Below are 24,432 nucleotides of genomic sequence, written 5' to 3' on the forward strand. Positions count from 1 at the left end.
ATATATATATATATATATATATATATATATATATATATATATATATATATATATATACCCTAAGTACAGTTACACATACAACCAGCATGTGTATGTGAGCTGAACTCATTGAGCTCATTGATAGTCCAGCAATATTCTATTACTGCATTAATCCTTATAGCCAAGGTTTCTGCTTATATGTAAATTCCCACTCCCAAAGTGAAATCTGATGACCACCATTCTCCATCCATCTCCATAACTACTCAATTCTAGTACACATTTGCAGAATTTTTAGAGTTGTTAAACAGTAGTCCCTGGAATAACATGAACTAGTAAACAATTATGTTTATCACATAGGTCTTTTTACCTCTTAAACTTTTAGTCTACAAAATATACTCATTTCTAAAGTGCCTTGGGACATCAGCTTCTCCTTCAACACCTTCAGTTAGGTTATTTCCACACTTTATGTACCATTCAGGTTTTTTTTTTCTTCCTGATTTCTTAAATGATTTTAAGTACATTTTCCATGCATTAAGTCTTGCTCTTTGGGCTTGTGTAACAAAGAATTTGGCTTCATCCATAGAGAGGTGTGGCCTTTATCCAGGTTCATTTGGTTTTCCTGAGTGATAGAAATCCACAGTGGACCCTTATGAGCACATGTGGCAGTTTATGGTAATGCGATGACTCTGGTTGAGGTGTCTATACCTAATGGTCTCAGGTGGCAGCTGGACATGAAAGAACAGTATGCTCTTGCGTGAGGCTTTGGGTAAGATAGTATCAGCCTGGAAACCATGTTCAGCCCTATGGACAATTAATCCCTCCACCATGCCTGTGTAATGAAACCTCATGGGAGAGGTACCTGGGTAGCAGTACTTCATACAGTTTGCCACCCATAAAGCCTGGGACCATGTCCCAAAGACAATGGAAGCTTCATGTACGGAACCTTTCATGACTGAGCCCTATGTGACTATTGCCTTCAATGAGTTTAATCTATCTTCTTCCTATAATAAACTCAGTCATGAGTATAATAGGCTTTAGTGAGTTCTGTGAATCTCCAAAGCAATTTCCAAAATTGCACGTAATTTGGAAAATCCCAAACCTGTAGCAGGTGTCAGAAACAAAAATTGAAAATCCCTTTTGTGTTCTTCCTTTTAAATTTGAGCTTCAGAATGGTTTCCACAAAGAAGGGTGCCAATAAGAATGGCTGTTCAGCCTCCAAGGAGATAATAACCTGAGACTGCACCTTCGCACTCAGCAGCACATCCATGCATTGGGCTCCCAAAATATACCCCTCAGGCACGCAGAGAAATCTAGAAGTTTGCTATGAACTAGATGGGCTAAAGGAATAAGGAATGTCCATGCCACATTCATGTTTTCAGAAAATATAATGAGGATGAAGTTTCTCCAAACTTAACTCTGCACTTTACTTACCTATGTATCAGGTATTGTTTTAAAAAAATGTTCATTAGGGGAACAAACTTCTAATTATTGAATACTTATAAAATATTGAGAGTCAAGTCTTGGGCAGGTTTAGCAACCTGTAAAGCTAGGCTATGAACCTTACAAGTTTTTAGTGCTCAGAATTGTGAGCACTCTTCCATGAATCTTGGTGAATATATACTGTCATGTAACCATCAAAGTGTCATTCTGAATAATTTCACTGCCCTAAAGTGTCCCTAGGCTACATCTATTGATTACTTGCCTCTACCAGTAGATCCCTGTAAATTTCTGATTATCTTATTCTTTCTGTAGATGGATTTGTCTTTAGATGTTTTTAGAAATTTCTGATTATCTTATTCTGTCTGTAGATGAAATGTCATATAGTCGGGTGATACAGTCTGTATCCTTTTCAGAATGGTTTCCTTCACTTGGTAATATGCCTTTAAGCTTCCTCCATGTCTTTCTGAATTTTGTCAGAGTATTTTTTATTGTTGTATGATATTCCATCCTAGGGACATATCACATTTTTAATCTAATTTCCTATTGAGGGGTTATTTGTAGTTTCCAGATTATGAATAAATCTCTTATACGTGTGTGTGTGTGTGTGTGTGTATGTTTGCATAGACATAAGTTTGCAACTCAATTGTGTAAATTTCTGAACAATGTGTTAACACTATATTAGACTTAGTAAAAAGATTCAAATTGTCTTGTCCTTGTTTTTTTTGTTGTTGTTGTTGTTTTGCTTTTTGGTATTGGGGAGTAAATCCAGGGTAAATCCAGGGACTCTTAACCACTGAGCCACATCGCCCAGCCCTTTTTTGTATTTTATTTTGAGGCAAAGTCTCACTGAGTTGCTAAGGGCCTTGCTAAATTGCCAAGGCTGACTTTGAACTTCTAACCCTCCTGCCTCAGCCTCCCGAGCTACTGGGATTACAGGTATACACCACCATGCCCAGTTTGTCAGCCTTTTTTAAAAAATATATTTTAGTCATTCTAATAGATGTGTAGTGGAATGTATTATTGCACATGTTATTATTTTAATTTGTGACTATCTAATGACAAATGTTAAACACACTTGCATATACATATTTTCCATCAATAATTTCTTTTGGGGGCTGGGGTTTTAGGTCAATGGTAAAGCACCAGCCTGGCACATGTGAGGCACTGAGTTCAAACCTCAAGACCACATAAAAATAAATAAAAAATAAATAAAATTAATTTATTATTATCTACAACTAAAAATAATTTTTAAAAAGTCCTTTCCAACAAAGAGTTTGTTCAGATTTCTTGCCTAAATTGTAATTGGGTTGTTAATTTTCTCATTGTTGAAATAGGAAAGATGTATGTATTTCAGATACAATTCTCTTATTGAGTACATGTTTTATCAATATTTTCTCCCAATATATGGCCTGTCATTTCATTCCCTTAACAGAGTATTTTATTCATCAGAAATTTTTTCTTGTTTTGAGTTTTAATAATGCTCAACTTGTCATTTAATTTTTTAATGGATTTTTGCTTTTGATGTTATATCTAAAAACACATTGCTAAATTCAAGATGAACTAGATAATCTCCAACATTTTCTTTTAAAAGTTATAAAACTTTGCATTTTTACATTCAGTTCTATAATTCATTTGAGGTAATTTTTGTGAAATGTGACTTGTATGTCTAATTCCTTTTTGTTTGGTTTTGTTTTTGCATAAAATAAATGAAAGTACCTGTTTGTTGATAGCATGAATGCTTTTGTAGAAATTTCCACTAAATCAACAATTAAAAATAACAATTTAATTTCCTAGAATTAATGTTTATAGCAAAGTCATGGGATATAATGTTAATATAAAAATACAGTTGCTTTTTAATATAGTAGTAAGATGTAAAAAGATTTTGATGTTAAAACTTAATATCATATCGATACACACATACACACACACAAACACACAATAAATACTTAGGTAGCAATCCAACAAAGTAAGTACAGGATCAATATGATGAAAACTGCAAAAATCTGAAGAAAATAATTTAAAAGTTGAGTTATTCTATATTTATTGAAAAGAAAACCGTATTATTAAGATACCATGTCCATCAACATGATCTTTTGATTCAATGGAATCCCACAGTTTCAATAAAACAATTTTAAGGACATTGATAAACTGATCCTAAAGAATACACAGAAAGAGAGTGACCCAAAATAGTCCAAACAATACTGAAGAACTAAGTTGGAAAACTCAAACCACTCGACTTTGAGACTTCTTTGCATGCCAGTTAGGAAGACTGTGTGGTGGTGAAACAGCCACCCGTGTCAATTGAGCAGAAAACAGAGCCCAGAAACACACCCACACATGTCATCAACAAATTGTTGACATAGAATAAACACAATTCAACATAAAAAGGTGGGATGTTCAACAGATGATTTTGGAAGCTTTGGATTTTTACAGATTTAAAAAAAATCATATTCATGATTTTTTATTTATTCCTAGTTAGCTGAGAATTATTGCCACAGATAAGTGCTACATTTATCCATTGTATATTTCTAAGCCTTTTTTTTTTTTTGGTATGATCATATATTTTTCTTTAGCCTAGTTATATGATTAATTAATTAATTTTCAGTATTGAAGCAGACATTTATATTTGGAATAAATCCCACTTGGTTAAGTGAGTTATGGTTTATTATTGTCTAAGGGAATTGTTGAATTTGGTTTGCTGTTTTGCTACTTGGTTTTTAATTCAGAATTCCATAAATTATTCTCCATGTCTTTGGGTGTAGTTTTTGATTATGTACATGACTGATATCAGTTTGCATTGCAAAATCCTTTATTCTTAAGATTCAATTTCCTAGCTATAACTTCTCACTGTTGATTTCCTTTATTACATTTTCCTATGAACTTGTATGCTATCACACTTTTACGTGATTATAATTGTACATAAACATGCCTGTACCTATCTCACAGGACCATTTTCTTGTCTTATATATTTCAGTATCTCCCAGTTTGGGAGTTCTCTGCTCAGTCATAATGATCTTCATATTAAAATTTTTATTTGCCTTTCCTGAATTAAGTGCTTCATATTTTTCACCTGCCTTCACTTCTATTTTCTCAAGCCTTTCTTTTATGAAAGATATAAATTTTTTCTCATTGTATTTATTGTTTTGACTTTTTAATTGTACTTGTTTGCTTTGAGATGAGATTTTAAACCTCATTGCCTTCCTTTAGACTGGCAAATTCTCTTTTTACTCCATTCTAGCTTGTTATTATCTTATCTTTTTTGTTCTTGTTATATTTATTGAGTCACAGTGCTTATTAACCTGATAATGAATAAAATAATTATGACAACATAAAACAAGTATGGACGATTTCCCTTGGTAACCTTGAGTTAGGCTGCCTTCTGTGTTCGTTTGTCTCATCAATAACCTATTTGTTTTTCCTCTTTATTTTTCTTCTTTAATATTATGCCCTCAGCATTGTCTCATTGTCTTTAACTCACACTTAAACCCTATTGTTGAAGGCTTTCCTTTTTTCCTAACCTAGTATGAATGGTTTCTTGGGACTTATAATATGTGATTCTGCAACCTGTACAATCAGAAAAAATGAGAAATTATACCCCATTTGATTCAAATGTATGAATTGTCAAGATCATTTTACTGTCATGTGTAACTAATAAAAAACAAATATTCATACATACAGCTTTTTTTCCCCTATACATCCATTCTGTTTTGTTTCCTTTCTATATTTTTATGTGCTTTCAATAGGTGTTTAAGTGGGGAACAGTAGTGTGCAGAGAGAGAGTAGTGGTAGGAGATGATCTGAGGAGTCCACGGGAAAACCATATCTTCTTTCCTAGATGTCTGTTTTCCTTATAATATTATAATTTTTAAGGTTCTCTCTACCTCTATCCCTTTCAATCCACATGGGGTCTTGTGACAAAGCTCTTGTGTTTTGAATTGTTTTTCCTTGCCCCAAATCAGTGTGTGTTTTAAGTGTTCAATTATGTAGTCATTTGTGTCATTTACTATCATGAGAATGTGGCCACAACTGTCAGTTTGCTTTCTTGAACTTTGTACTAGGAGGCCATGTAGTAATAGTGTCTATGACTCCAGGATTGTGGTTGAAATTTGAAGACCTAAGCTGTTTGAATTGTTTGCTTATGCTTAGTGCCTGAAGTGATGGATGCCCCTCCCAGACTTGCCCATGAGTTGAAGATGCTATTTGCGCCATTAAAAGTTTGGCATCTGGGTGGAGGTCGAGAATTTGTTGCTGTACTTTGTAATTTATTTTTAATTACATAATCGATCAATATGTTTTGTGATACAGTTTTAACCCTTCATTTTAATAGGGAGGAGGTGGTATATTTTCAAGCTATATGTTTCAGCTTTTTCATCATCTCTCAACCGAAACAGCTCTGATTGCGGGCTGGTGGAGACCTAGTTTTACTTACTATACTCTAGCATTGTACATCGTTAATTTCCTTTTCTGTCTAAAAATCTCTTCAACTCCCTCATATCTCTTTACCATGTGGTGATCTACTTGACTGTTTTAGTGATAATGGGATGTCTTCCTTCCTCTGACTCCTACAGACCTACAGGTTTTCCCCTGGAGTCTCATTCTCTTCCTGATTCTCTTTCCCTCCCTAAGTAATCACCCTGATTTGCATATTTCCAATATCAACCTTTCTACTTCCTACCCTAAGCACATGTCTGATTAAGATCTCTCTCTTTCTCTCAAAGATTCGACCCATTGAGCACTTCCCCCCCCCAAATACCATATCTATTGGGGTTTAGATATTAGTTATCCCCCAAAAGCTCATGTATAAGGCAATGCAAGAAAGCTTAGAAGTGAAATGATTGAATGGTGAGGACCTTAACCTAATCAGTGCATTAATCCCCTGATAGAGAATAATTGGATAATAACTATAGGCAGGTAGGGTATGGCTGGAGGAGGCAAGTCATTGGGACTGTGCTTTGGCGGTATGTATTTTGTCCTTGTTTTTTTTTTTTAATTTATTCTAATTAGTTATACATGACAGTAGAATGCATTTTGACACATTGTACACAAATGGTGCATAGCTTCTTATTCCTCTAGGTGTACATGGTGAGTCACACCAGTAGGTAATCATAAATGTAAATAGGGTGATAATGTCTGTCTCATTCTACCATTCTTCCCATCCCCACCACCCTACTCCTCTCCTCAATCCTTTCTGCACAGACCAAAGTTCCTTCATTCTTCACTACTCCCATCCCACTATGGATCAGCTCCATTTATCAGAGAAAACATTTGGCCTTCAATTTTTTGGGATTGACTTATTTCACTTACATGATAATCTCCAGTTCCATCCATTTACCTGCAAATGCCATAATTTTATTCTTCTTTAAGGCTGAGTAATATTCTATTGTGTATGTGTACCACATTTTCTCTAATCATTCATCTGTTGAAGGGCATATAGGTTGGTTCCATAGTTTAGCTATTATGAATTGAGCTACTATAAACATTGATGTGGCTGTATCACTTTTATATGCTTTTTGAAGTCCTGTGGGTATAAAAAAAGAAGGTGGATAGCTTGGTCAAATGGTGGTTCCATTCCAAGTTTTCTGAGGAATCTCCACACTGCTTTCCATAGTGGTTGCACCAATTTGCAGTCCCACCAGTAATGTATGAGTTTACCTTTTCCCCACATCCTCGCCAACCCTTATTATTGCTTGTATTCTTGATAATTGCCATTCTGACTGGAGCCAGATGAAATCTTAAGAGTAGTTTTGATTTGCATTTCTCTAATTGCTAGAGATGATGTCCTTGTTGATAGAAGATTTCTCTCTGCTTTCTGATGCTATGTTCTAAGCAGCTTTCTTATACTGACTCTTTCATCATGATGCACTGCCTCACCTTATGCTCAGATATATGGAGTCAGCCGTCTATGGACTGAGACCTCTGAAACCAAGAGCCACAAAATGAACTTTTCCCCTCTTAATTGTTCTTGTCATGATGCAACAGCAATACATCTTACAAAACAATATCCAAAGTTATAGTTATACAATGAGCAGAAGAGTTTGAAGATCAAGCTCATTGGCATCTTGCCTTCAGGCCCCCAAGTGACCATGTATAGTTATGCAAGTCACTGGCTCAAAGGACCACAAGGTCAGAGGACTGGCTTAAGTTCACTTTTCCTAATAAGCACAGAGATGTCCTAGGGTATAGCAGCAAATAAAAAACAATGCACAAATTCTTCACATAAAAAATAATGCACAAATCATTTACAATGATATTAATTACTGCCCTGTGGTCTTTGTCTCCTTTTAGCCTCAGTTACAGTTTAGGAGCTCTTTCTTTTATACCCCACTTGCCTCCTTGCTTTCATAATTACTACTCTGTGATCCATCTTCCATGTTCTCTGCACAGTTTTTTCAACGCATACTGCAAGAAACATTATTTACCTGCCTGAGCAGTAACCAACATCATACCACTTTAACATAAGTGTCCAGACTTTAGATCATTCCACTGAGAACCCTAAATTAATCCATTCCTCATCTTGTTACTAGATGAGCCTCAATTGACCCCACGAGGAAGAAGGGGACCTCAACTCATGCCTGACAGATTCTTGACTTATACCATAGAAATGAATTTCAGGATGCATCAAAAGAGGCACAAGTGGAGATTGATGTAGGAAAGCAGGATTTACTCAGGTGAACAAACAATGGAGCAGAATATGCCCTCAAATGAAAAGAAACTTTTTAGTTTGAGTACATCCCATTTATTGATTCTTTGTTTTAATTCTTGCACTATAGGAGTCTTATTAAGGGAGTTGGAGCCTAATCCCGCATGATGAAGATTAGGGCCTGCTTTTTCTTCTATTAGACAAAGAGTCTCTGGTTTACTTCCTAAGTCCTTGATCCATTTTGAGTTGAGTTTTGTGCATGGTAAGAGAGAGGGGTTGAATTTAATTTTGTTGCATATGAATTTCGAGTTTTCCCAGCACCATTTGTTGAAGAGGCTATCTTTTCTCAATGCATGTTTTTGGCGCCTGTCTAATATAAGATAATTGTAATTGTGTGGGTTAGTCTTTGTGTCCTCTATTCTGTACCATTGGTCTATCAGTCTGTTTTGGTGCCAATACCATGCTGTTTTTGTTACTATTGCTCTGTAGTATAGTTTAAGTTCTGGTATAATGATGCCACCTGCTTCACTCTTCCTGCTAAGGATTGCTTTAGCTATTCTGGGTCTCTTATTCTTCCAGATGAATTTCTTGATTGCTTTTTCTATTTCTATGAGGAATGCCATTGGGATTTTGATCGGAATTGCATTAAATCTGTATAGTGCTTTGGGTAGTTTGGTCATTTGGATAATATTAATTCTGCCTATCCAAGAGCAAGGTAGATCTTTCCATCTTCTAAGGTCTTCTTTGATTACTCTCTTTAGGGTTCTGTATTTCTCATTGTACAGATCTTTCACCTCTTCCATTAAGTTGATTCCCCAGGTTTTTATTTTTATTTATTTATTTTTTTTGAGACTAGAAGAAGGAATGTGGGGACTCAAGAGTGAGACTTCAACTGGGGGCCTCAGGCTGCTTCTTTTAAAGGAAACTTTGTAAATGGTAAATGGGAGAAGCACAAAGGATGTCAGACTAATGAGCTCAATTCCTTTGATTCTGGAACACAGAGTAGGACAAGGTGGTCTGGTTCTTATCACAATCTTCAGGATGACATTATCTGGTTAATAGGGAACACTCAGTCTATGCCCACATCATGGGTCTTCAACAATATTTATTTCTAGGCTTCTTTTAATTAATCTAAAAATATATTCTGTGAACTAACCATGGCTATAGAAACTAATTAACTAGATTTTCAACAATTTATTGGACCTTTTCAGAATGCATACCTGGAGGAGAGCAGGCCTGGGGGTGAAGTAGAGGGCATTCATGGAGTTTTTAGCTTTAAAGCCACAGTTGCTCCTTGCTTCACCATTTGTCTCCCTTTTCCCCTAGCCTTATTTCTTGTGTCCCATCTTAATCTCCTGGTGCTGGCTTCTGGTGACAACATTCTACATCAAATTAAAAGTACATGAATCTCACACAATTTCCTGTGATTATAGAAGCCCCACTGTCTGCTGTGCAGTTTTTATTCATCTGTGTCCATCTATGCATCCATTTTGAATTATCCAGGTATCATGTCTATGAAAATTTTCTCTATCCACTCACCTCTTTCTCCATTGAATTTCTCTAACTATGCCCTTTGTACTGTGAAACTTCAAGAAGTATAAGTTTCTTTAGGAAGATAATAGAATGTACTCATTTCTTCTTATTTCTAGTATCAAGAAGTGCTGGTCATATCATAGGTACGATAGGATGATATGGATGAAATAAGTGAATATTACTTCTAAATAATTTTTTTTCAATGAGTAACAATTTGGGATTCTCAAAAAGATTATGATTATGCACACCTAGATGTGTAATATTTTGAATTCTAAATACAAAAGTTTTTTTCCCACCATTTTACATGTGTTTAGAAAAAGAGAAAAAAAAAGAACTCTAACCAATTCAAGTAACAAAAATATTTTTTTCAGTATTTTACATCACTGCATCATTGATTGTTTTCTTTTTCTTCTTTAATTTTACTTGAGTGTCACGTTGGCAGATTGCAAATAATACCAGGAAAACTTAGATTTATGCCAGTCTATTCTAAGCCAGTCCAAAACTTGACAACTCCTGATAGTTTGTACATGTGTGAACACCTCACTTAGGAATTGAGATCTTGGAGGATTTGGCTCACTCTGTGATTTTTTTCCATTATGCACCAAAAAGACATTCAGTGATGGTAGAAATTCTAATTTCTCATGCTGTTTGTGAAAAACCCCATAGATGACATAGAATAAAGACAAAGACAAGCATCATTGATCTTTTTGGTGCAATTTATTTATTTTAGAGAATAAATAATATATCATTTATTTCCCTGTAATCTCAAGAAATTCACTATATTGAGAAACTACATTTTTTAATACTGCTTTTGAAAGGAAAGATAGCCCTTGCATGTCATTTTTTTTTTTAACTAACAAACTTGATACTTTGCTTTTGCCCACATTAAATGATTAATGGATTGAACTGCTCAGTTCATCACAACTTCACTCTGGGGATTTGCAGACTCAGAAACACTGGATATTTCAAGGGATCGATTTTGTTTCTAGAGTTATGAAATGTGTTGTTTAAAGTCATCAGGAAGATAAAGAGTAGGAAATAAGATTTGTAGGTACATGATTAAGTAACATTGAAATGTGAGACTATCTTTTTCATTTCAGATAATCATATTTTATTCTTAATATTTAATACTTTATTCTTACTCCAAAGTGTGTGATTTATTGTTTAATTGTCATCCAAGCATTATATATTGTATGTTGAAACATTAATTTACAATGTTTTCTTTCTTTAAATTAAACACAACAAACTTGTCTTTCTCTTATTGAAAGAACAGGTCTGTGTCCTAAGATTAAATGTATCTATTAGAAAAAAATATAACATATAGTTCTAAAGTACCACCAATTTGGCCATGTGGAATTTGATTCTGGAGCTATTTTAAATTTTGCTTTGAAGGTTCTTTTTAGAAAAATAAAATATAATTTCTAATTATTATGTTTTCATAACTAGAATACTATAAGCCTAGCTAGAAAATTGCCATATAAATATCACAATTCTTTGTTCTGTGTGATGTGGAGAGTAAAATAACATAAAATCCACTTATGTGCTATCTGATATATTTATAGAAATCTAGAGAAAATTGTGTCTTAGCTATATAACACAGCTAGTTTGCAAAATCTTATGACATCATCTACTAAGTTATCATGGGATAAGATGCACAGACATCTCCAACTCTTGGCTACCTCAGTACCATGATTTGTCTATAGTACAATGAACCATAACAGCTGCAGAAAGTGCATGTGTAGGTCTTCACTCTTTTTCCTTCTTTACTCTTTTTTTTTTTTTTTACCCCCAGTGCTTATGATTGAACTCAGGGGTACTTTACCACAGATCTACATCCCCAGCCCATTTTCATTTTTATTTATCTTTCTGGTTTGAGACGAGGTCTCACTAAGTTGCCCAGACTGGCATAAACCTGAGCTCCTCCTGCCTCAGCCTCCCAAGACACTGGGATCATAAGCATGCATCACCATGCTGGGCAATGCGTTTTCTCTTGCATGTACTTTAGACATATTGAGGCATTACTAAGTACTATTAAATAGCTCCCATACATTGTTGAAATTGATGTATGCATCATTCACTGACAAAATCATATTTTTAAAATATTTAATACTTCGAAGTTAAAGAAATAACACAATTCTGAGCTATTTGTATGTGTATAGAAGCCAGAATCTAAACTACATTGGACAAGAAACTGTGATCTATACTGTATTTCTAGTATCTAGAATAGAGATTGACTAAAATAAATAAATAATGGTGTTCCTATTTATGCTCAACATGAATGTTGAATGAATAATGAGAGAAGAAGCCAGATGTTGATTGGAGGTTACTGTCTGGATTGGTGACACGAGAAACTGATGAAGTTGGTTGAAGGTTTCATACCTCCATGTAGTATACTTATGTTTCTTTCCTTATAGGCAAAGGAATACATGGTACATCCATTGAGGAAGTTTTGGGGTGTTCAGAACACAGTTACAGATTGTGATGATGATCTGTCCAGAAAATATGAGAAATTCTTGTAGAGTGTGTTCAGGAAAATCTGTTCCCTTCCAACCTGGAGGATTCTCCTTTCTCAGGTTTAACAAGATCCCTGAATGCCAGGTATATACTTCACACCACCAGAAGGGGCAGCTGTTCATACAGGGCTAAGGACTGCATTCAGGAGTCCATAGAGTCCTGGGGTCTCTTTCTGACACAGTCTGTCAACCTTGTGTTCCTCAAACCTCTCCTGCACCCAAGTTCCTCCAACTCCTCCTTAATTTAGGTATTGGGGGTTACTTTCATAAACAAATCAACTATGAAAATTGTTACTTGATTTATCATTGATAAGATATATAGCACAATTCTGTTGAAAATGTCCTGACCCTGATTTCAGAATGCCTTGTGAAATGCCAAAAAGATCCTTGAAAGAAATTTTTTTATGTTTTAATATCAAGAACTATGTAATAAATTGTCCCATTTTCCACTGCTTTATCTTCTACATAGTGTGGGTCTTTGCAGATAATTTTTTTTATTTTTTTATTTTTTGGATTTCTGAGACTTTAGGAAAGTCAATCATTTAAAAATATCTAAAATCATTGGAAATGCAGTCTCAAAAAGTTGTAGAGTTCATTGAAATTCTAATATCTAGAATTCCTAAACAAAGCCATACAATAGCACATTTATTATCTTGGTGTTCCTATTGGTTTATACATCGACTTTTTAAAAATATTTATTTATTTATTTTGGTGCTGGGAAGAAAACACAGGGCCTTCTGCATTGTAGACAAGTACTTTGCCACTGAGCGAACTCCCCTACACCCTACATTTGCTCTTTTTAATCACTTTTCTTGGGGGAATGAATAATACCTTTACTCATTCATAAATCTGTTTGTTCATTCTTTCATTCTTGAATGTGTGCATTTCATCCTACTCATAATTATTAGGATTTGCAACACAGTTTTCCTGGCCCTGAAGCTTCAGCAGAGGGCTGAAGTACAAAGCCTCTTCTTAGAGAGATAAAGAAATGCAGAAATAAGTTGCCAGGTAATGAAAAGGGCTCTTGAGAAAAACAAGAGTAGAGGGATAGAGTCTGAGGTGCTATTTTCAAATGTTGGTCAGGGAAGACCTCTATGGAAAGTATTATTTAAGCAGAGAGCCAAATTGAATTTTTTAAAAAAATGTCAATATTGTGAAAAAAACATTTCCAGATGGAGGAAAAAGTTGTGCATGTATTACATAATGGGAAACTAAGGATTAGAGATAGGAAAAATGAGACAGTGGGAGAAAGTGTCATTGGAGAAGATACAGGGACAGGCAGTGGAATTCTCTTTCTAATGATCAAAGATTTGAGAATTCATTACTTGTGTGATGGGAAGCCAATGCAGGTTTTGTAAAAGGAGTAACATGATATTATTGTGTATATATTTAAAAAAAAATCTGCTGAGTGGTGGATATGCTTGTAAGAATAGAAATAAAAACAGAGAGACTAGATATAGGAATGATAGAATAATCCAGGAGATATTGCTTTTGCACTGACCAGGTATCAGGACTAAAGCTAAGTAAAAGACACAGTTATGTTTTGAGCAGGGAGAAGAGAAGATATGTTGATGGCTTTGATCTGAGATGTAAGCAAAAGGGAGGTATCACAATGCCCCCTAGTGAATCAATCTAACAAATGAGGTGAAACATCTTTACAATAAAAACTACAGAGCACTAAAGAAAGAAATTGAAGAAGAGCTTAGAATGTGGAAAGATCTCTCATGTTCTTGGATAGGCAGATTAATATTGTCAAAATGGCCATACCCCCATAAGTGCTATACAGATTTAATGAAATTCCTATGAAAATTCCAATGACACATTCTTCATAGAAATAGTAGAAACAGTAATGAAATTCATTTGGAAAAATAAGAGACCTAGAATAGCAAAAGCAATTCTCAGCAAGAAAAGTGAAGCAGGAGGCATCACAATACCAGACTTTAAATTATACTATGGAGCTATAGTAACATAAATGGCATGGTTTATGAATGACATGAAGACCATGGTTTATGAATGAAGACACAGAGACAAACCCACATAAATACAGTAATCTCATGCTAGACAAACAAGCCATAAAAATACATTGTATAAAAAGATAGCCTCTTCAACAAATAGTGCTGGGAAGACTGGAAATCTATATGCAGCAAAACAAAATCAGACCCTTAACTCTCATCTTGCATAAAACTCAACTCAAAGTGAATCAAGGACCTAGGCATTACACCAGGGATCCTGTACCTAATAGAAGAAAAGTAAGCCCCAAACTTTATTATGTTGGTTTAGGAAATGAATTCCTCAACAAGACTCCTAAAGCACAAGAAGTAAAATCAAGAATGAACAAATGGAATGGTATCAAATTTAAAAACTTCTTCACAGCAAAGTAAATAATCAAGAATGTGAAGAGAGAGCGTATGGAATGGGAAAAAAATCTTTGCTACCTGAACCTCAGATAAGGCATTAATCTCCAGTTTATATAAAACAAACTTAAAAAAATAACACCAAAATAACTAATAACTCAATCAACAAATGAGCACAGGAACTGAACAGACATTTCACAAAAGAAATATGATTGGTCAACAAATACATGAAAAAAAAAAAAACGTTCAACATCTCTAGCATTTAAAGAAATCCAAATTAAAACTCACTGAAATTTCATTTCATTCCAGTGAGAATGGCAATTATCAAGGATACAAGTAACAATAAATGCTGGCAAAGATGTGGGGGAAACCGTACACTCATGCATTTCTGGTGAAGTGCAAGTTGGTGTAACCACTCTGGAAAGCAGTATGGAGATTTCTCAGAAAACTTGGAATGGAACCACCATTTGACCCAGTTATCCCATTTCTCAGCTTATACCCAAAGGACTTAAAATCAGCATAGTATAGTGACACTACAGCAGCTCAATTCACAATAGCTAACCTTTTGATCCAATGTAAGTGTCCTTCACAAGAAGAATGGATAGAGAAAATGTGGTTTATTTACACAATGGAATATTACTCATCCATAAAGAAGAATGAAATCATGGGCATCTGCCGGTAAATGGATGAAACTAGAGATTATCATACTAGGCGAAATAAGCCAATCTTACAAAACCAAAGGCTGAATGTTCTCACTCTGATATGGGAATGCTAACTTACAATAAGCAGGGGGTAGGGGGTAGGTAGGGAAGAATAGAAGTTCACTGGATTAGACAAAGTGGAATGAATAGAAGGGAGGGTGAATAAAAATAGGAAAGACAGTAGAATGAATTGGACATGTTCTTATATGAACATACGAACAGTATATCTTCACATCATATATAAGCACAAAAATGGAAAGTTATACTCCATGTATGTGTGATATGTCAAAATACATCCTACTGTCATGTATAACTAAAAATAACAAATAAAATAATTTTTAAAAAAAGATACCCCTTTGTTTTCTGGCCAATGGCAGAAACTTTATTGAAATGGAGAAAAGTTTATGGTGGACTGCAGAAAAAGGAAGGGTTTTTTGTTTGTTTGTTTTTGGCTTTTAATTGTCTTAGAAATGCCTAGGACACATCTGTGTGAAATGAAATAGGTAGGAGTACAGCCCTCAGAGGAGGGGCTTATGCTAAGGATACAAATGCTCTGCCCATCTGTGTAGATAGACAGCATTTAAAATTAAGGGGCTGGCTGACATCACCCCAGAGTAATGTTTACAGAAGTAGACTGGAGAATCAGGGTGAGTGGTCACAGGTTAGAGAGGTGCAGGAAACATTCTAGATTTGCATCATATACTGCAGTTTTGGCTGAGAGCATGATCCGTTTGAACTGGGGACAGACCTGTCTGGGTGAAATGAAGAAGGAATAGTGTGTGACATCACATAAGCAGAGGAGAGAGCAGGTGCTCAATTAGGATGTGGCTGGCCAAGCCATGTTAAGGATACTGGGGAATGACTGGACGATTTTCAACCCTGTAAAATTACTAACATACTTTTAAAATACCTCTGATTGAAGTATGAAGACTGGTTGAGAGAGGGAAAGAAAAGAGGCTTCCAGCAATGTTGTTAAAAGAAGAGCCCATCTTGTGTCTTGATGGCGATTGTGAAAGGGGACTAGAGAAGGCATTTGAAATCAGAAGGCACAAATCAAGTTCTTAGTTTGTGTGCTTGGAGGAGGTGTGAATATCGATTGAGACAGAGAACAGCAGCAGATGGAAGAGGCTTCCTGACTTTGATGTGCTCCTCATCAAATGGGTGTTTTGATATGTGAGGGCAGAACTGGGATGCATATTTTGATTTTTTTTAGTCATCCCCAGCCTACAGAAGTCAATTAAAGCCAAAGGAGTGAATGAGCTCACTATGCAAATACATAATGAGATAAGAAAGAGGCTCAGGAAGCACCTGAGGAAAAACAGTGTTTATCAGTGTTAGAGATCAGAGCAATGGAGATGGAAAAAGAGCAGCCAGGGACCTGAGACAAAACCCAGGGGACTCTGACCAAGGGAGTGAGAGCAGGAGCCCATTTCAGGGCTTTTAATAAAGTCTCAGAATTTTTCCCATATGAACAGGCTTCATGAAACTTCTTTTATGTACATTTATTCTACAACCTTTGGAATGTTTGTACAGTTATGACAATCAGGTTATTCTGGCAATATGTTAATTTTCTAAGAGTACTGTAGCTGAGTGACATGGACTGACTGGTAAATTATATATATATATATATATATATATATATATACATTTTTCTCTTGATTTTGGAGACTATACGTATAAGACCAAAGTTTTTACAGAGTGGTTTCTCCTTATACTTCTATCTTAAGCTTCTAGATGGCCATCTTCTCCCTATATCTTCCCATAGGCTTCCCAATGAGTATGTCTGTCTCCTAATTTTCTCCTCTTATAAAGACTCCAGACACAATTCTTCATATCTCACATGGCTTTTTAAGAATTTGAGAATTCTGTTCTCTTCTGTGGTACAGGGGATTTGAATTTCAACACATGAATTTGGGGGGAAATAAAATTCAATCCACAATAGTCAGATGACATAAATCCTATATTTGCGGAAAATATAACTCTAAAACAAGAAAACTTTAGAAATCATACAACTTTGCTATTTTTAAGAAAAAGATGATTTATATAAATCATTTTCAAATTATTATATTATTATACAAATTTGTATGAATTAAGTTTCTTAAAAATAGCAAAGTTGTATGATTTCATATTATTGCAAAGTTTATTGGATGATGAAAATTTATGTCACTACACAATATTGATTCTTTGTGTGGTGTCAAGCAATATTAACACCTCCTGCTGGCACACAAATCTATTATTAGAAGTGTGGAAGATGGAATCCAGTTCAACTTTTGGCACTGAGTATTGAACTTAGAGGTGGTTTACCTCAGAGCTCTATCCCCAGTTCTTTATTTTGAGAAAGAATCTCACTAGGTTACTGAGGGACTCTCTAAGTTGCTGAGCTGACCTCAAACATGTGATCCTCCTGCCTCAGTGTCCCAGTTTCTAGGATTACAGGCATAAACTTCCGAATCCAGCTTGGATCCAGTTTGGTGAATAGATGTGTGTCTACTCTGTCTTCGATTCCAAAATGTATCAAATAACAAAAGAAAAATGTGTTGGTTAGTTTTTCATCAAAATAACTGACATAAACCACTTAAAGAAGGTATGATTTATTTTGGCTCACTGTTTCAGAAATTTCAGTGCATGGTCAACTGGCTCCATTGCTTTGTATTTGAGGTGAGGCAGAAAATCATGGCAGAAGAATGTGGTGGAGAAAAGATTCTCAGCTCATGGCAGCAATGAAACAGGGGGTGGGGGGTACACAAGATATAGTCCCTAAAGACAGGTTCCCCAGTGACCCACTTAGCTGTCAGTAGATTAATTAACTGATGATATTAAAGCCCTTGTGACCCAATAGTTCCCCAAACCCCTCCACTGAATGCTGCTGTGTTGGGAACCAGGCCTTCAAGACACGATTCTTTGGGAAATACTTCATATCCAAACAGTAACAAAAATAATGAGATGAATCAATAGAATACAAAGTCAAATCAATAGAACATTATTTCAATTAAAATTTAGTAATCCCTGAAAGTAAAACATGTGAAAATAATAGGTAGATGAATGAAAGCCTTTGTAATAATTTAATCTGAAATGTGTAGTACTAATCCATTTAATAGATGTGAGAAACCTAAAGGGCTCAGATGTGATCTCATAATTCCAGTGGAGCAGCCTACAGCAAAGAAGCAGAACCAATAGGGTATGTGTGTATATAATTTGCTCATGCAATCATAATGTCCAATAAGCCTTCCAATATGAAATTCAAGTCCAAAGTCCATCAGGCTAGAGACCCAAGAAATAGTTATATTGCACTTCAAGTTCATAAGCTTGATGCTAGCAAAATAACCTCTTGCCATGTTGGTATAAATGACTTGGGAAACCAACCTTCATTTCAAACATTCATTATGTTCTTATACCATGAATTATTTCAGGAAAAAAACTCAATATACATCATTGATAGTTTTTGCAGTTTATCTGAAAGAGATTTTTTGCTTTTAATAAAATAGGTGAATGACTCATTGAAAATAAAAATTCTGAATAAATCAGGGTGTCAGTGAATGTATTTGTGGTTGTTTTAAGTGGTATTCCACTGCTATCACAGATATATTGATCTGAGTCACCTAAATTGTCAAGTCATAATTTCTTCTTTTATGTGATAGGTTAAAAGGAGAAAGCCATTATGGTCAATGAACGTTGGTGCAAACATCATTTCAGAAGGTCAATTATTTTCATTATTGTACATTTTCTTTAACTGCCACTGCCAGCATGTGGTGCCCACTTAAATGACAATTTAAAAAAATGTAGAAATTACAAGTCCCCACCTATCATATGTTAAAAAAAATGACAACAAAAAAGAAAAGAAGAAGTCAAAGATATCTTTGGAAAAAAATACTTTCCAGTGGAGAGAAATTCCATTGTAGAGGCTTTCACTCTTAATTACTAGTAGAGAAGCTCGTAGCACAGAAAAGCACACAATGCATTTAGAGGCTGAGCATGTGTCTGCCTCATTTGTTAATATACCCCAGACTGGGAGAACACACTGAAGTGTTTAAGATGACTTTTAAGACTTGGAGTTAAGATTCAGTTCGCTTTATTCCATTACCCAAACAAAACACTATTATGTGTCTTAATTAAAGAAGAAAATAGTAGCAATGAAAAAGATGGGTTACAGAACACAGATGGGAAAAACAAAACAAAACAAACAAACAAAAAACACACAAACCTTCATTCCATAGATTTTATGCCATATTTTCTCAGCAAGCAGTCCTGGGTATCTTGTAGTGAGCACAAGAGACACTCCCTAAATACATGTCCTGTGTATCTATCTCATAGATCCATTCAGAGGTTATTCATCAGCTGGATTCAAGATCCCTAAAGAACAGGGTCCACCTTTTTCCATTTTTAAGTTGTTAGTGCACACACATGGTGGTGCCTGTACATACATGTTCATGGACTTATATTTCATAAATGCAAATATTTTGTTATAAATGCAAATATTTTGTCTTCTTAAAAGTCTACAGAGACTTTTAAGAAGACAAAACTTTTGGTTAATGTGTTTATTGCACATGAGAATAATTTGGTAGCAAGAAGGCTGACATGGAAGATTTGCTTAATACATCTGGCTTTTTTGACAACAGTCAATTAAATAAAAATCTGTGCCTATTAGGTGAGTCCACTCTGACACACAATAGGGAAAAAACAAAAAGTATCACATTTGTTGTGCTCTAAAGCAGTGTTGGATGCAAGAAGACAGGAGTTTTTATGCCTGTATAATGTGCAAAACCTAAAAAAAAAAAATCCATAAGAAAACTGAATCCGTCATTAACCAGACTTCAGGCTGTCTATGTATCATCCTCCCTTACTAAATGCACTCCTGATACATTGGCCATTTTTTTCCTTTGTCTGCAGGTTTTTCTATATGTTCATTCTGCCTCAATAAAGCATTCTCCACATGAAACCCTCATCCCTCCTTAGTGAGACACATCTCGGGCTTCTGTGCAAAGGTTAGCTTCTTTTTTTTATGTCTCATCTAAAATGATATTCCTTAGGATGCTTCTGAAAGAAGATATATCCCCCAAGTGCTTCTTGTAAGTACCATGTTAACCCATTGGCCTCTGAAGTTCCTTCACCAGGGGCTTCTTATCCTTCTGTCAGAGCAACCTTAAAACCTTAAGTCACTCAGTAAATTCTGGAAAGTAAATCAGCTGTCTTGTTCCTTCTTAGATGATCGCTATGCCTAGGCCATCTTCAGAACATGTGTCAAGTAAGGTAGGATGGAGATGGGTCTGAAGAGGCAAAGGAAAGACATTTCCATTGGGGTGGAAGGAAAGGCTCTCCAGAAGAGGGACCTTTGGGTTGAGGCTAAGCCTCATCAGTTCTCAGGGGATGTAATACTAGTTTGAAAATCCATCTTCAGAATTTCATTGACTAGGTTGTCACTTCACTGAGCAACATTTGCAAGAAAACTTTGTTAAACTTCAGTTTCTTTGTCTGTAAAATGGATATAATATGGTTCCTGCATTGAGTTGCTCTGAGTCATATCTTTATGTAGATGTGAGTAATGAAGTTATGAAAATCCATTATAACACTGAACAATGGAGTAAGAGGGTGGTTCAAATAAATTTTTATGAACAAAAGCATGAAGGCTTGAAACACCATGATTTACATAGCACATGACTTTGGGAAGCTATAAATGTAATAATTTGATAATATAATGAAAAAACCGAGAACTGTAGGAACAGCTTGTCAGCTTTAACAATGTGAATTTTCATGTTTCTCCTTTGTGTTTTCATGTATCATTTTGCATGCAATCACTTTTTAATTTTTTTTGTAGTTGTAGATGGACACTATGCCTTTATTTATTTTTTTAATGTGGTGCTGAGGATCGAACCCAGTGCTTCACACATGCTAGGCAAGTGTTTTGCCACTGAGCTACAGCCTCAGCTCCGCAATCATTTTTAATAATAGTTGTATGGAGTTGAGCAGTCAGTTACTCCTAACCTGTACAAAAATATGTCAATTTATCTAGCTACAGGATTACGTGGCCAATAAAAAAATCAGCAGAGGGCTGAGGATGCAGCTCAGTAATAAAAGTGCTTGTGTAGCATACTGGAGGCTTTGAGTTCATTCCCCAGTGTTGCAAAATAAACAAGTAAATAAATAAATAGCAAACAGAATTGTGACCCAGATGTTGTTTGATTGACAGGACTTGCTGAGACCGAGAAAAAAAAGATATGAAGGCTTTTGGGTTTTTAATTTTAATTTTTGTTAAATTTATCTTAACTGCATATATGAAGTATCTTCACCCCTTATCCATGAGGGGTATACTCGTAGCCCCCAGTGATGCTCAAATTGCAGACCTTACTGAGAAATATACATAGTATCTGTTTTCTACTATCATCCATATTAATGTTAAAGCTTAATTTATACCTTGAAAGACAATCAATACCTAATCTTAAAATAAAACAATTATAATAGTATACTGTCATGAAAGCATTTAAAACTTCTGAATTACTTATTTCTGGAATTTTTCCGTTTAATATTTTTGGAATGTGGTTGAACTGAAATCACAGCAAGCAATCCCATTGATAAGACGAGGCCACTGTACTTCAAAGTCAATAATAAGCATGTCAGCCCACCGTGCCTTAAGCCTTATCTCACACCATGACAGATGAAGGGAAATTTTCCAGCATGAGTAGCTGGACACCGCAGAGGCAAAGGAGGAAGAAAATGGGATTTCTCCGCTTGTACAGGGGAATTAGGCAGCTGCTGCCTCCCCTGGAAAACCAGCCTCCTGGGAAACATAAGGGACCCTCTACTTCTAACTTTAACCCATTTGAAATATAAATAGTGCCTTTCAGGCCCCATATATCTGAACCTTTCTAACCTAGGGATGTTCCCAAATTTCTAGATATTTCTTCCCAGAGTGGCAATACCTAGGAAGCAGCTGCTCTAGTTTTCTTGGTGGTTTGGGGCATAACTTGGGCCCTAGTCTGAACTATGACCATTTGTTTCTCTTTGAGAGATAAGAAGTTTTATTATCCTCTTGGATCAGAGAAATGAGCTAGATGAATGGCTACAGATCTAATGCTCATGGTATTTGAGGAGTAAAATATTTCCAGGGAATGTAAAGGTAAATATTTTCTCTGTTGATGCTATAGAGATTTCTGAGTCTCGGAAGGCTAGGGGTTCTTACATAAGCTCTGAGAATTTCCCTGCAAAACCTTTATTCTTTACTTAGTATTTCTTGTGCTTAAAAGATTGATCTTATAGCAACAGTGTAAACCAAAAAAACTGATAGGGAAATTTTATTTTTTAAAGAAAATAACAAATTTCAGCTTGTTTTTTATTTTATTATTTTATTTTTTATTCTGATTTGTTCCAGTTTGTTTTAAGTACATTTTTTTTTTGGAAAGTAAAACAAAATATATCTAGAAATTAAATACTCAAAATTCTTATGGAACCAAAGAAGATAGTCCCAAAGTAATTGCTATTATTAAAATTAAGTCATCTCTTCCCAGACATACCACTTCTCATTCTGACAGTTTTAATACAAAGGTATCAGATTTAAAGATATCACATAGAGATATCTAAATATTAATAGTTTTCTAAATTCCTTATTTGTAAATAGAAAGCCCAAGCATTTTGGGGGATACAGCTACTTTTTTTTTCAAGTGGGATTAACAACTTTCTTATATTTTTATGTTGGTCCTTGTGGCTTACTAGCATTGTTTCCTCTTGGTTTAGGGAATATGGTCCAGATAGTCAAGACCAATACCGAAAACAGGGAATTCATTTTCTCCTTATGATTGTTTTTTTGTTGTTATTTTAGTTAAAAAAAAAGATACTTATCTTTTATTGACCATGTGCCATGAGATATGCATTTCAATAGTCTCTTTAAAATCTTAAGAAGTTTTCAAATAGCCTTTTGGTGAAGAGACCAAAAGACATCCTAGGGTAGTGCAACAACAGCTTAGTGTTACATAGATATATGTGAACCATAGATATTAAATTTTCCATTAGGCACACTGAAAAAATAAAAGACATAGAAGAAATTAATTTTAATAGTATTTTTAATTTATCCCAAATATAATTTGGGATAAATTAAAATAAATAAATCCCAAATATAATTTCAGCTTGTAATCAATATAAGTATTATTAAAAATACTCCAGAATTGTGACTTGGTTCTTTTTAAAATGTAGTCTCATTACTGATATTCTGTATTTGATAAGTCATTTTTATCAGACTTTGATTTAATTCTTCAAAAACGGTTTCCTTTAGTTCTTTAAGCAAACTAATACATGATTTGAAGTCTTTGCCTATTAAGTCCAACAGCTGTTAATTCTCAGGAACTTTGTTTATTAACAAAGTTTTTTTAAATTGTCACATTTAATTTTTTAATTGTCACACTTATTTCTATGCATGTCTTATCTCTTTTTCGTTCTAGAAAATGGGTTTGGGGTTTTGTTTGTTTCTGAGACAGTGTATCTCTCTTTTGAACTCCCGGGCACAAGCAGTTCTCTTGCCTCATCTTCAAAGTAGTTGATGCTACAGGAACGTGCCATTGTGGACATTTCATATACCTTTTTTTTTTTTTTTTAAAGAGAGAGCGAGAGAGAGAGAGAGACAGAGAGAGAGAGAGAGAGAAAGAGAATCTTTTTTGTAGATGGACACAACACAATGCCTTTATTCTTTTTATGTGGTGCTGAAAATCTAACCGGGTTCGCCCCTGTTAGGCGAACGCTCTACCGCTGAGCCACAATCCCAGCCCACCATTTTATATAATATTATCAAAACGTTATATTCCTATGTCCTCTGGAATTGCTGTTTTTGCTTTTATTGTTTTTTTTTTCTTTTTCTTTATGGTCATTTCTTTTTAATGACTTACCTATACTAATCTGGTAGAGTTAAGTTCCCTTGAAGTATGTGTCCATTGAAGCCACTGCTATGTTATTTTATTTATTTATTTTTTTTTACATTTTTTTTAAAATTTTTTATTGTGGGTTGTTCAAAACATTACAAATTTCTTGACATATCATATTCCACACTTTGATTCAAGTGGGTTATGAACTCCCACCTTCACCCCATACACAGATTGCAGAATCACATCAGTTACACATCCATTGATTTACATATTGCCATACTAGTGTCTGTTGTGCTCCGCTGCCTTTCCCATCCTCCCACCTCTCATCCCTGTTAAATGTTAATCTTCTTCTCCTGCTCTTCGTCCCTACTCTGATCTTAGTTACTCTCCTTATATCAAAGAAGACATTTGGCATTTGTTTTTTAGGGA

The 24,432-nt window shown here is 35.0% G+C and overlaps 1 protein-coding gene across 3 annotated transcripts in view; it reads left to right on the forward strand.

Moving 5' to 3' along the window:
* Sntg1 (syntrophin gamma 1) overlaps window positions 1-24,432 on the forward strand; it is an 819,084-nt gene that overhangs the window by 356,158 nt on the left and 438,494 nt on the right. Inside the window, exon 3 of one of the 3 annotated variants that reach the window (XM_048782888.1) lies at window positions 20,048-20,142. The exons of the other annotated variants lie outside the window; for them this stretch is intronic. The gene's annotated coding sequence lies outside the window, so the exon portion shown is untranslated. The remainder of the gene's footprint in view (window positions 1-20,047; window positions 20,143-24,432) is intronic. 3 annotated transcript variants of the gene reach the window in all.

Source organism: Marmota marmota, unplaced genomic scaffold, assembly GCF_001458135.2.
Source record: "Marmota marmota marmota unplaced genomic scaffold, marMar, whole genome shotgun sequence".
NCBI lineage: Eukaryota > Metazoa > Chordata > Mammalia > Rodentia > Sciuridae > Marmota > Marmota marmota.